At 41.6% G+C, this 12,594-nt stretch overlaps 1 long non-coding RNA gene across 5 annotated transcripts in view; it reads right to left on the reverse strand.

Annotated features, from left to right (window-relative positions):
• Positions 1-12,594, reverse strand: part of LOC125282093 (uncharacterized) — a 99,500-nt gene that overhangs the window by 10,586 nt on the left and 76,320 nt on the right. For 2 of the 5 annotated variants that reach the window (XR_008959630.1, XR_008959632.1), the window contains 2 exons: positions 12,389-12,516; positions 8,744-8,970 (listed from right to left, as the gene is read on the reverse strand). This is a non-coding gene — a long non-coding RNA (uncharacterized LOC125282093). Of the gene's footprint in view, positions 1-8,440; positions 8,657-8,743; positions 8,971-12,388; positions 12,517-12,594 lie in introns of those variants that run through there. The other 3 variants (XR_008959633.1, XR_008959631.1, XR_008959634.1) reach the window with 2 other exon arrangements.

The raw sequence follows: 12,594 nt of genomic DNA on the forward strand, positions 1-12,594 counted from the left end.
CCAAATTGTATTACAAATATTTTCACACATACAATAAAGTAGAAATACTTTAAAGTGAATACCATGTACTGCCGCCTAGATTCTACCATTAGCATTTGCTAGATTTGCTTACCACATACCTATCAACCCACCCCTATTTATCCTTCTTTCAACCCATTTTATTTTTGATGCATTGCAAAGAAATCTGCAAACATCAGTACATTTCACCCCTAAACATTTCAACATGCATATCACTTCCTTACAGTTCAAAATTTCTTTATGGTACTTTACATAAAATTTATAAATCAGGAAATGCACAAATGTTAAGTGAACCATGTGATGAGTTTGGACAAATGTAGACAATGAGGTAATCCAAATCCAAAATCAAAGGTATATCATGTTATCCTCCTCGTAAGAAGCAAAGAGAAATGTTCTCTGTAGGAAAATAAGGTCACAGTAAAACCCAAATGATTTGTACAAACTGTCCGGTTAATATGATATGTAGCATATTCATTAAAAATCAGAAATATGAGAAAAGAAGTCAACATTAACAACACCACAATAAAAACCAGACAATACTTTAAAGACACAGGAGATCAGGATAAAGAAAGTTTCAAAAAGAAATGGAAATGGAATTGAAAAATAAAATAACCAAAATGAAAAACTCAGTGGGTATGGACTGACAACAGAATGGACATGGCTGAAAACAGGATGAAAAAACCAAAGGAAACACCCAGAGTGAAGCACGGTGAGACGAAAGGACGGCCTACTCAGAAAGGAAGGCAAGAGAAAGAACACAATGAAAAGCTGCTCCTATACTTGGCTGCAGAGGCACAAGGAAAGAAGATTAGCAAAAGAGGGCAGAAATGATATTTGAGGAGAGAATGCCCGAGAATTTTGCCAAAATTGGTAAAAGATGTCAATCCACAGACTCAAGAATCACAAACAAGCAGGGTAAATACAGAGTACCTTACAGTAAAAGTGCTGAAAACCAAGAACAATCAGAAAATCTTACAAGCTTCCAGAGGAAAAAAGAGACATTTCCTCCAAAGGAGCAACCACGTGACCTCACATGACTTCTCAAAGACAATGCAACAAATATTCAATGCGCAAAGAGAGAACAGCTGCCTGGGTAGAATTCAATATCCAGAAAAACTGCACTTCAAAACCAAAAGCAAAATAGAGAAATTTTCAGATACAGAAATGAGAAAAACTTTTACCAGGAGATCTGACCTAAGGGAAATACTAAAAGTTATTCTTTAGGCAGAAGGAAAATAATTCTGGATCAGAGATTTAGGAAGAGATGAAAGTGCAATAAACAGGTAATTATTTGGATAACTCTAATTGGATAAAATATATATATATGAATATATATATATAAAAGAATAAAACTGGGTAAAATAATAAATATGAAAGAGATAATATATGTGTATATATAAAAATAATATATTCATAATATGGAATTCAAATACAGATGGTCCTCAACTTAGGACAGTTCAACTCAGAAGTTTTCAATGTTATGACAGTGCGAAAGTCACGCATATTCAGTAGAAACTGTACTTTGAATTTTGATCTTTTCCTGGGCTAGGGATATGTAGTATGACACTCTCTTGTGGCGCTGGGCGGTGGCAGTGGCTACAGCTCTCAGTCAGCCCTGGGATCGCAAGGATAAACACCTGATACACTTACTACCGTTTTGTACCCATATAACCATTCTCTTTTTCACTTCTAGTATGGTATCCAATAAATTCCATGAGATATTTAACACTTTATTATAAGCTAGGCTTTGTGTTAGATGAGATCGCCCAACTTGTAGGCTAAAGTAAATGTTCTGAGCATGCTCAGGGTCGGTGAGGCTTAGCTATGATGTTCGGTAGGGTAGGTGTATTAAATGCATTTCTGACTTACTCTATTTTCAACTTCTGATGGCTTTATCGGGACAGAACTGCATTGTGAGTTGAGGCAAATCTGTACATAGCAGGGGCATATGAACTGAGAAGGAATAAATGGAACTGGAGTGCATACTTACAGGGTAAAAGTTGAAATTAATGCTAGATTTTAAGTTAGGGATGCAAACAATAAAATATTACAAATGAGTGTAAAAACACTAAGCTTGAAGAGAAAAACGGGATGCTAAAAACAACCAGCCTGAGAGAATTCAATACAATCAGCAATACAATTAGAGAGCAGAAAGTAAGATAGTGAACTTATACACCATTACAGTAGTTGTTATGTCAACTGTAAAGGGAACAATGCTCCAATCAAAAGATAGAAATTATAAGGTTCGATTTTAATAAGTATTAAAAGACCATTTGCCATTTATAAGGGGACGCCAAAAACATCCGGATGTAGAGAGGTTGAAAGTAAAAAGAGAGAGATACACCATGCAAACACTAACCAAAAGAAAACTGGTAGAGCTATATTAAGAATAGGCAAGACTGACTTTGAGGCCAAAAAGGAAAAAAAAGTATTAATAAAGAGAAAAAATTCTTCCTGATGAAAGAATCAGTTCAAAGAAACATATGACATTTGTGAATCCATACTGAAACTAATAATTTTGCCTCAAATATATATGTGTGTGTGTGTGTGTGTGTGTGTATAGCAAATACTGATAGACTTTGAAAAAAAATAGACCAATCCACAGTTATAGTAGGATATTCTCAGTAACTTGCAGAACAGCAGATCAAAAAAATAAGGATAGAGAAGAATGGAACACACGCTTCCTACCTTCTCACCGTATTCTCCATGTCTCGACCTCTCGTATTTTTCATCTTTGTCTCTCTGGGGGACAGTTGGGATAATTTCTTCAGGTCTGTCATTCTGTTTATTCAGTCCTCAGCTGTACCTAACCTGCTACTAAACTCACCCACTAAGGTTTTCCTTTACTATTTCAATTATTACTTTTTTTTTTCATCTCTAGGAGTTCTATTTCCTTATTATTCAAATCTGCTTAGTCGTTTGTTATAATTTCTTGTTTCCTGGAAACATTTCCAAGTTGTCTTTTATTACTTTAAACATGTTGAAGGTATTCATACTGAAAATTCTAGGAAAGTTTTGACTTGAAAATTCCTAATTGGAAGAAAGGGTGATCTGAAATTATTATACCCAGTTAAACTGTTTTTCATGTGGAAAAGCAAAAGGGAAACATTCCTCATCACAAACGAACTCAGGGACTAGAGCCTCAAGACACCTTCTTGAAAACACCCACTCAATGACAAAACAAGGCCATCCAAGAAGTGCATCAAAGCAAGCATGTTAGGACTCAGGACACCAGGAGGAGAGTGTAGCTAAATTCAGAACCAAGACTGAACAACTCTGCACATCAGAATTCCAAAACTGACTGCAAATAATAGTAAATTCAGGCTCACAATTGATAATATAATGAAATAAGTGGATGGGAACAGGAGGCTGAAGAAAATACCAGGCTGATAATTTCTTCAGATTTCTTAAGAAATCAATAAGTGCTATCTAAAATTACACCACGGGGATAAAAACTGATGCCACCACCTTAATGTGATTTTAATCTTCTCATTATAGATAAATATTTTGGTAATTAATATTTCTTGTGTTAAAGGAAATGTTTATTTGAATTTCTACAATTCTGTTTCTCTTTATTTTTTCTGCTGTCAAATTCAAATAAAATAAAATTCAGAGCTCTTCATTAAAAACGCACAAAAGCATCATTAAGAATTAAGATTCCATTGTCATAAAGTTACCTGTCAATCCTTCACCCCCACCCCGGTGCCTCCACATACCCTCCCATTGTCTCTGCCTTTACCTCAGTCAACCTCTGTCTGGTTTTACCTTCACCCATCCATGGCTGGCTGCCTGCGTGTCCATCTTTTTTTTTTTTTAAAGATTTTATTTATTTATTTGACAGAGAGAGACAGCCAGTGAGAGAGGGAACACAAGCAGGGGGAGTGGGAGAGGAAGAAGCAGGCTCATAGCAGAGGAGCCTGATGTGGGGCTCGATCCCATAATGTCGGGATCACGCCCTGAGCTGAAGGCAGACGCTTAACCGCTGTGCCACCCAGGCGCCCCTGTCCATCTTTAACTGCCTGCCAAATTCTCTGTCTGCCTGTCTGTCTGCACCTACACACCTGTCCATCTACACCTCCCTGCTCACTTCCACCTCTGCCAGCTGGCCTGTCTACACCTACCTGTCTCATCTTCTATGCCTGCCTGCCAGTTTGTTTATGTCCATCAGCTCCTCTGTAAGCCTTCCTGTCTGTCTGCCAGGCTGCTCTCTGTTTATATCCTGCCTTACCCATCTCCTCTCTGCCAGGCTCTTATTTGCTTCTCTAGCTAGCCAGGCCAGCAGTCAAATAGACACATGCAGGAATACCTGGAATGATACTCTACAAACATCAACAGGGGTTGCTTAATGGCAGTATTTTGAGTGATTGGCTTGGGACTCTATTTGTCTAATGAATATTCACTTTTTTAAAAATAAAGTTATTTTTTAAAACAAAACCAACACCAACAAAACAACATAATCGACAAATAACCTTTAGAGCAGTGCTTTGAACTTTTCAGACCCATTACCTAAGTAAGACATTTTACAGAAGCATATATGCATTTGGATAATAAATGTTGTTTTAGAAGGTTTACAAAGAAATACTAATCCTTAGAATATGCAGGGTACTCTGAAATGTTTCAGTCCATCCTATTCTCTTCTATTCCATTATTTTAAAACAATACTGGCCTTTTTTTTAAAGATTGTATTTATTCATCTGGGAGAGAGAGACAGAGCACAAGCAGGGGGAGAGAGAGAGAGGGAGAAGCAGACTCCTCGCTGAGCTGGGAGCCCAGTGTGGGGCTTGATCCCAGGACCTGGAGATCATGACCTGAGCCGAAGGCAGACGCTTACCCATCTGAGCCACCCAAGCGCCCCAAAATACTGGCTTTTGATAAGTTGATTTCATGACCTACAAATGGTCACAACAGGTAAGAAAAACACTGGTAAGAAGACAAGTTTCCAGCGGAGTGACCCCGAGACCAGAACTGCCCCACCTGAAGCTTCTACCACTCACTGTTAGCCTGCCTGCTGGGGGCAGCAGCAAACTGAGGCTGCCCTGAGCACCACTGAACCTCGTCTCCCCTCATTTACCATCTATTTCCACTGCCTGCAACCTACCGAACCATCCAGGCCAAGGAGACTTGCACAGTTAGCCCCTGTCACGAGCCTCTCTGCGCTCGGGGCCCCTTGTCAGCATTTATTTCGACACCACACCCATGGACATCTGACCTTCCTCCATCATGCACTGTTCTCTGGTGCATACACACACATCTTACCTCCTTCACTGAGAACACGAGCTTCCTGAATGCACATTTTAAACTTTAATGGCCTTTAGGCCTAAATATTAAATAGTCAATGAACACTTTAAAATTGAAAACGAAATCACTAGGAAACAAGTCACATTTTGCCATCCTGAAAAGAACAATACAGAGAAAGACAATTATCATATGGTTTCACTCATTTATGGAACATAAGAAGCAGGAAGATCCGTAGGAGAAGAAAGGGAAGGTAAACAGAAGAGGGAATGAAACATGAGAGACTATGGACTCTGGGAAACAAACTGAGGACTTCAAAGGGGAGGGGGATGGGGGAATGGGATAGGTTGGTAATGGGTATTAAGGAGGGCACGTATTGCATAGTGCACTGGGTGTTATACGCAAGTAATGAATCATGGAACTTTACATCAAAAACTAGGGATGTACTGTATGGTGACTAACATAATAGAATAAAAAAAAATTATTAATTAAAAAAAAAAGAACAGACAAAAAAATCCCGCCCCCCCAAAAAAGAACAATACATCGTTGACCACAAGAGGGCAATAGAATGCAAATGTTAAAACCCATGCCCATTCAAGAATCTCCACTTCGTATTTTCACATGCACAACCTTTACATTTTAAATTTCACATACATGCTTTCAAATTAGATTTGATGAAGAATAATGAGAAGGTGTAAATAAAATGTTTTTTGGCTTCACGGCACAAAGATGTCTCAGAAGTTCGGTCATAAGTAGTCTGCAGTTACCTACTTGGCCCAAGCTACTTCTGAACTGAATTTAGATTGGAGTGAGGACTAAATGGAATGCAGAATTTAGAGCACCCTCTGCCAGCGGTGCAATGTCAATAATGGATGCAGACAAAACTTTCCATATAGTAAATTAACAGTTTACACAATAAAGGTAAAACCACATCAGTTTAGCATTATCTCGTGTGCAAAATTTACAAGCTTTGTCAATCATATCTAGTCTTATAGTAAGCACTGGCGTCCAAGAGCTTAAAACATTGCTACAGATCAGGGCCTGCAAAGTATGGCCTGTCATCCAAATCCAGCCTGCCAAGTGACTTTCCTAAATAAAGTTCCCCGGGAACGCAGCCACGCTTCTTCGTTATGTGCTGTCCATGTCTCCTTTCTCACTACAAAGACAGAGCTAAATAGCTGTAACAGAGTCTGTGTGATCAACAAAGCCTGAAATACTATGATCTAGTCCTTTACTCTATAAAGAATATGACCTCTATCCTAAATTATATGACCTTGCTGACTTCAACTCAAATTAAATGGTTACCAAGTACCTTCCGTGGGTACAACAGGAACGCAACAGGGCAACGTTAATGGACAGACTCGGGTAGATTTTTAAGTCCTGGACTATTATGATAAAACAATGTTTTGTCAGCATGACATATACAGTATAGGCTAGAAAAGGATGACACAGCAGGTGCGGGGCTCCAGGGAGCATGCTGCTAACTACGGTCAAAGGAAAAGGAGGGAGCAGGAGTGCGAAAGCCCCCTGCATGGCTTGTCCGGGGATGGCTCACTGGAGGAGCTGAAGACGAGAAGCACGGGAGGGCTGAAATTAATACGCACACAAGAACATGAGCCCCGTTAAACAAGTGGTCAAGTCATGAGGAGAAGCTGATGTTAGGGAAGAAAATAAGCTCAGTTCTGGCCTCGTCATCATTAAGACACCACTAGAATGTCAGACAAGGTCACCAGGGGGCATTTTAAAAGGCAAGTGTGCAAACAAGAAGCAAGGTCCAGACAAAAAGCTTGAGTGAGAGTCTCACGCCACATGGCTGCTGGCTCCGAGCCCGAAGGAGGCAAGCGTGGACTTACAGCAGAAGAGGCTCAAGCCCAGAACTTGGTCAATTCTTGGAATCTGGGGTCAAAGAAAACAGGGGCAAAGAAATGAGACAGAGAAGACACAGTCAGGGAGTGAGAATATTACACTAATATTTTCTTAAGTCCAACCTTTTTATTCACTAAAATACAAAATACGTGAACACCTCCAGATTGCTGTGGATTACACTGGGACTTTCATTGTTGGTTGATTTTTCCTTAATGACAGTCTCAGAAGTGAAAGGGTTCATCACTGTCTAGAAGTCTTGCCCCTCCTCGGAAAGCTCTTCATACTGCGCATGCACCGGTCACGTGTGTGCACAGGGCTCCTCCCCTTCTCCCCACGGACCACAGGTCTGCCATTCAGGGGCCTCACCTTCTGTGCGTGTGCCCAGACTCAACAGCTAGTCCCCATCACATGCACACACCCACAAAAGAGCCAGGCTCTGTCTCCCAGGGCACCGGTACCAAGATGCAGGTGGCCAGTGGCTCCAGCCCACACCACAGGTCGGCTGTCTTCTCCGCTGCACCGCGGGTTCTGTTTCCTCTGTCAGAGCTTCTCCACAGCAGCACGACTAACATTTGAGGCCTGATGTTCCCTGTCGTGGGCTAGTGCAGGCCCTGTCCTATGCCTGTAGGATAATCACTGGCTACTACCCACTAGAGGCCAACAGCATTGCCCTCTCTCAAGTTGTGATGACCAAAAATGTCTCTGGACAATGCCCCTGGGGGGGCAGAGCCAGCCCCGGTTGTAGCTCAGGGCTGCTAATCGTTGCCCGGCCTCTGGTCTCTCTCTGCCATCTTCTTCCGCACTTGCACCTGCTTTCTTGTTTGTACTTCCCCTCCCTTTTCACTCACCACAGTGGCCACCACCAGGGTGCTGTACCAGCGTCATCCCTTGCTTTCCCCTTATTCCCCTCCCCAGCCAACTTTTTCCTCTTACATCATAAAAACCTCAATCACACGTTCATGCCATGTGTGTTTGCAGGGAAAGTACAACCATCTGCAGAGCCTCCACAGAGCTCCCTCTGGCCCTTGGGACAACACCAGCCTGGGGCTCCTCTTTGCCATGTTCATTGGTTGATGAGTATTCAGCAAGAGCTTTCTTCCCACCTACCTCTGGGTTTCAAGTTTCTTACCGACACGTGAGGGTATTTTTGGAATGATTTGCTCAGATATAGAATTTCCCCTCCACATGTAGGAATTTTACAAAAACAAAATCTTAAAGAATCATACACAAAATCACAACACTCCACATGAGAAATTAAAAGCAGGATTAGAGGGATCATTATTCAGTCCAGTAATGTAGCCCAACTCATCAGTAGTATTTTTTTTTTAAAGATTTTATTTATTTTTCGACAGAGATAGAGACAGCCAGCGAGAGAGGGAACACAAGCAAGGGGAGTGGGAGAGGAAGAAGCAGGCTCATAGCAGAGGAGCCTGATGTGGGGCTCGATCCCATAACGCCAGGATCACGCCCTGAGCCGAAGGCAGACGCCCAACCGCTGTGCCACTCAGGCGCCCCATCAGTAGTATTTCTTGCAGGACTATGCGCAAAAGACCAAGAACAAGTCTCTTCAATTTCATGAACTTATCACACACACACACACACACACACACACACACACACTAACCTGATGAAAGACTTCGTTCACAAAGTTGACATAACCTCGCGTTGACAAGAGAATCCGCTGCACCATTTCATACATGGGGCGGTGCTCTTCTGCAATGCTACAATGGCTGGAGTTGCTGAGTCTTCGGTCAGACAAGGTGCTGCTGTTGGAATGGTTTTTCTCCGGCTCTGCAGGCCGCCGCCATCCAGCTCTGCCACCATCTCTTGCCCCACACCACCACCAACGGTCTGGAAGAAAGCCATTACCACTTCTTTGTCTTTTTTTTAATAATAATATTTTTTATTATATTATGTTAGTCACCATACAGTACATCCCTAGTTTTTGATGCAAAGTTCCATGACACATTACTTGCGTAAAACACCCAGTGTACCATGCAATACGTGCCTCCTTAATACCCATCACCAGCCTATCCCATTCCCCCCTCCCCAAGCCCTCGGTTTGTTTCCCAGAGTCCATAGTCTCTCATGGTTCATTCCTTTTGTTTATCCCCCTTTTTCCCTTTCTTCTCCTACCAATCTTCCTACTTCTTATGTTCCACAAATGAGTGAAACCATATGACAATTATCTTTCTCTGCTTGACTTATTTCACTTAGCATTATCTCTTTCAGTCCCGTCCATGTTGCTGCAAAATTTGTATAATCATTCTTTTTGATGGCTGAGTAATATTCCATTGTATATATGGACCACATCTTCTTAATCTGTTGAAGGGCATTCGGCTCCTTCTATGATTTAGCTATTGTGGACAATGCTGCTATGAACATTGGGGTGCATATGGCCCTTCTCTTCACTATGTCTGTATCTTTGGGGTAAATACCCAGTAGTGAAATGGCTGGATCAAAGGGTAGCTCAATTTTTAACTTTTTAAGGGACCTCCACACTGTTTTCCAAAGTGCCTGTACCAACTTGCATTTGCACCAACAATGTAGGAGGGATCCCCTTTCTCCACATCCTCTCCAACATTTGTGGTTTCCTCCCTTGTCAATTTTTGCCATTCTAACTGGCATAAGGTGGTATCCCAGTGTGGTTTTGATTTGAATTTCCCTGATGGCTAATGATGTTGAACCTTTTTTCATGTGTCTGTTAGCCATTTGTATGTCCTCATTGGAAAAGTGTCTCTTCATATCTTCTGCCCATTTTTTGATTTGTTTGTTTCTTGCGTATTGAGTTTGAGAAGTTCTTTGTAGATCTTGGATACCAGTCTTTGATCTGTAGTGTCATTTGCAAATATCTTCTCCCATTCCGTGGGCTGCCTCTTAGTTGTTTTTTTTTTTTTTTAAGATTTTATTTATTTATTTGACAGAGATAGAGACAGCCAGCGAGAGAGGTAATACAAGCAGGGGGAGTGGGAGAGGAAGAAGCAGGCTCACAGCAGAAGAGCCTGATGTGGGGCTCGATCCCATAACGCCGGGATCACGCCCTGAGCCGAAGGCAGACGCTTAACCGCTGTGCCACCCAGGCGCCCCTGCCTCTTAGTTTTTTTGACTGTTTCCTTGGCTGTACAGATTCACTTTTTCTAACTGCTCATTCCATGAAATACAATTTCAGGAAACCCACAGCCCACGAATCATTATTGAATGGTGCACTGAGACTTAATAAAAGTATAACTAAGTGTTATCATACAAATAAATACAAATATCATACACAAAACTGAACCATCTCAAACTTTTTCATTCCCAAATGGGCTTTGATGGGTTTTAACGTCAATTAATATGCTGATAGAACTGCTAAAAAATGGTCACTGCTGAAATTTTAAAATCACCACTCTGCTTTCTCTAATGTATGTTGAAGTACTTTTATCTCATACAAAAATGAATTACTAAGGACTAAAGAATACTTCACAGAACACATTTTCAGCTGAAGTGATGCACCAAGAATGTACAGTTTGTTCAGGTTTATGCTGTTGCTGTCAAAAGTATATGGGATGTAAGAGCCACTGTCCTTCCGTTCTCCCATGAATATTTGTTATACCAGATTCTCCAAGTGCTAAGAAAACCTAGTCTAGAAGATGCACTAATTCATCTCCTCCCTGGTGAAAAATTAAAGGTATTAGTAGATCCCGAAGCAAATTCACTTTGGGAAACACACACACACACACACACACACACACACACACCCTCAAACAGACCTTCAATACAATAATAAGGGCAAAAGTATAAACTCCATTTGGAAACAGCACTTAAAATATTGTTTTGAAGGGCTTTTACAAGAACAGTATATTCTTTGAAAAGAGATTTCGGATCAACTGTTTCACTAATATTCACTTTACATAGGCAAAATTATATTAAATTTCAAATTCCAAACAAAAACTTTCAGGAGACAAATGAAATTATATGTGCTTTTATTCCTGCAACTCTGTCTCCAGAATCTTATTCAATTGTTTAAATTGCTGCTTTTTCTCATGTACAATGCAAATGAAGAGAGAAACACAGGAGACACATGTGAGATGAGGCGGGAAACACAGCTGCGAGGCACAAACAGGAGTACAGGAGGCAGCTGATTAGCTGAATAATGACCCCCCCCCCAAAGATGTCCATGCCCTAATCCCCAGAACCTTTGAGTATCTCACCTTACCCGGCAAATGGGATTTAGAAGGTGTGATTAAATTCAGGTGTGAGAGGGAGCGATTATCCTGGATCATCTGGGTGGCCCCAATGTAATCATGAGTATCCATAGGGAGACAGGAGGATCAGACACAAGGCCATGGGAAGATGGAAACAGAGGGAGAAAAGGTGATATGATGAAGGGCCACAAGCCAGGGAATGCAGGAAGCCTCTAGAAGCTGGACAAGGCAAGAAACTGGATTCTCCTCGAGAGCCTCCAGAAGGCAGAGCCGCACACCTGCCAACACCTTGATTTTACCACACCGAGACTGATTTTGAACTTCTGACTTCCAGAGCTGCAAGGTAATAGAATGCATTGTTTCAAGCCACTGAAAGTTTGTCATTTGCTGCAATGGCACTAGAAGACTACTATAACAACTCACTGTGAGGCCGACTGAGAGTCTATACGATGGCGGTGACCATTTCTAGGTACAGCCATCTGCAGCATGTGGCAGCGCTGGGCTGGACAGTTGTCTGCCAGAATCCACTCCCCCTCCTTAATGGAACCCCAGGGCTCTGTGTGCTTCCTCCCCTGCGGCCCAGGTGACTCACAGGAAGCTGGCCCCATCCACAGGACCAGGGAACAGTTCTGTTTCGTGGGCCATTCACATAGCCAGCTTCGAATCAGTCAGCGCCTTGTTACTGTGCCAGGAGAGACAAGTAAACTAGGTTGTCCCACTCAGACAAAAGGTAAGAGCTTTACAGAAATATCTGGGTTGTCTCTGAACACGAACAAGGAAGGCAGTGCCCCTGATGCTGGCCTCCGTCTTACAATCAGCAGGGAGTGGAAGCCAACCCTGCCAGAGGGAAAGGGCAGAGTAGGGAAAACTGTACAGAATCATGGAGAGAGTGTGAATAACCCACATTCTCTGCCAGCCCTGCCATGAGCTGCTTCTATAGGAGATTAAAATACTTCTTTTTTACCTTTAAGACACTTTGAGTTATGGAGTGTTCTTCTGTTAGGATGATACAACCATCCAAACTCATTCGGGGGTCAGACCTTTAGGACACTAAGAAAGCCAGATAATAAAAGTAGATGACTCACAAGTGTGAATGACCAACGAAGGAAAAAAACTGGAACCTTGAATCCATGGTTAATCTGCTATTCTTGCTACTTTTCATCATCCAAATGTATTCTTCAAGAACGAGAAACTTATTTTCAGTGATGGTTTTCTGAAATTTTGAAACCAGGTAGGAAACAGTCACAGCCTTTAAACAGACTACTTTGAATTGACTTAACAATCACACAAG

Source organism: Ursus arctos, unplaced genomic scaffold, assembly GCF_023065955.2.
Source record: "Ursus arctos isolate Adak ecotype North America unplaced genomic scaffold, UrsArc2.0 scaffold_16, whole genome shotgun sequence".
Taxonomy (NCBI): Eukaryota; Metazoa; Chordata; class Mammalia; order Carnivora; family Ursidae; genus Ursus; species Ursus arctos.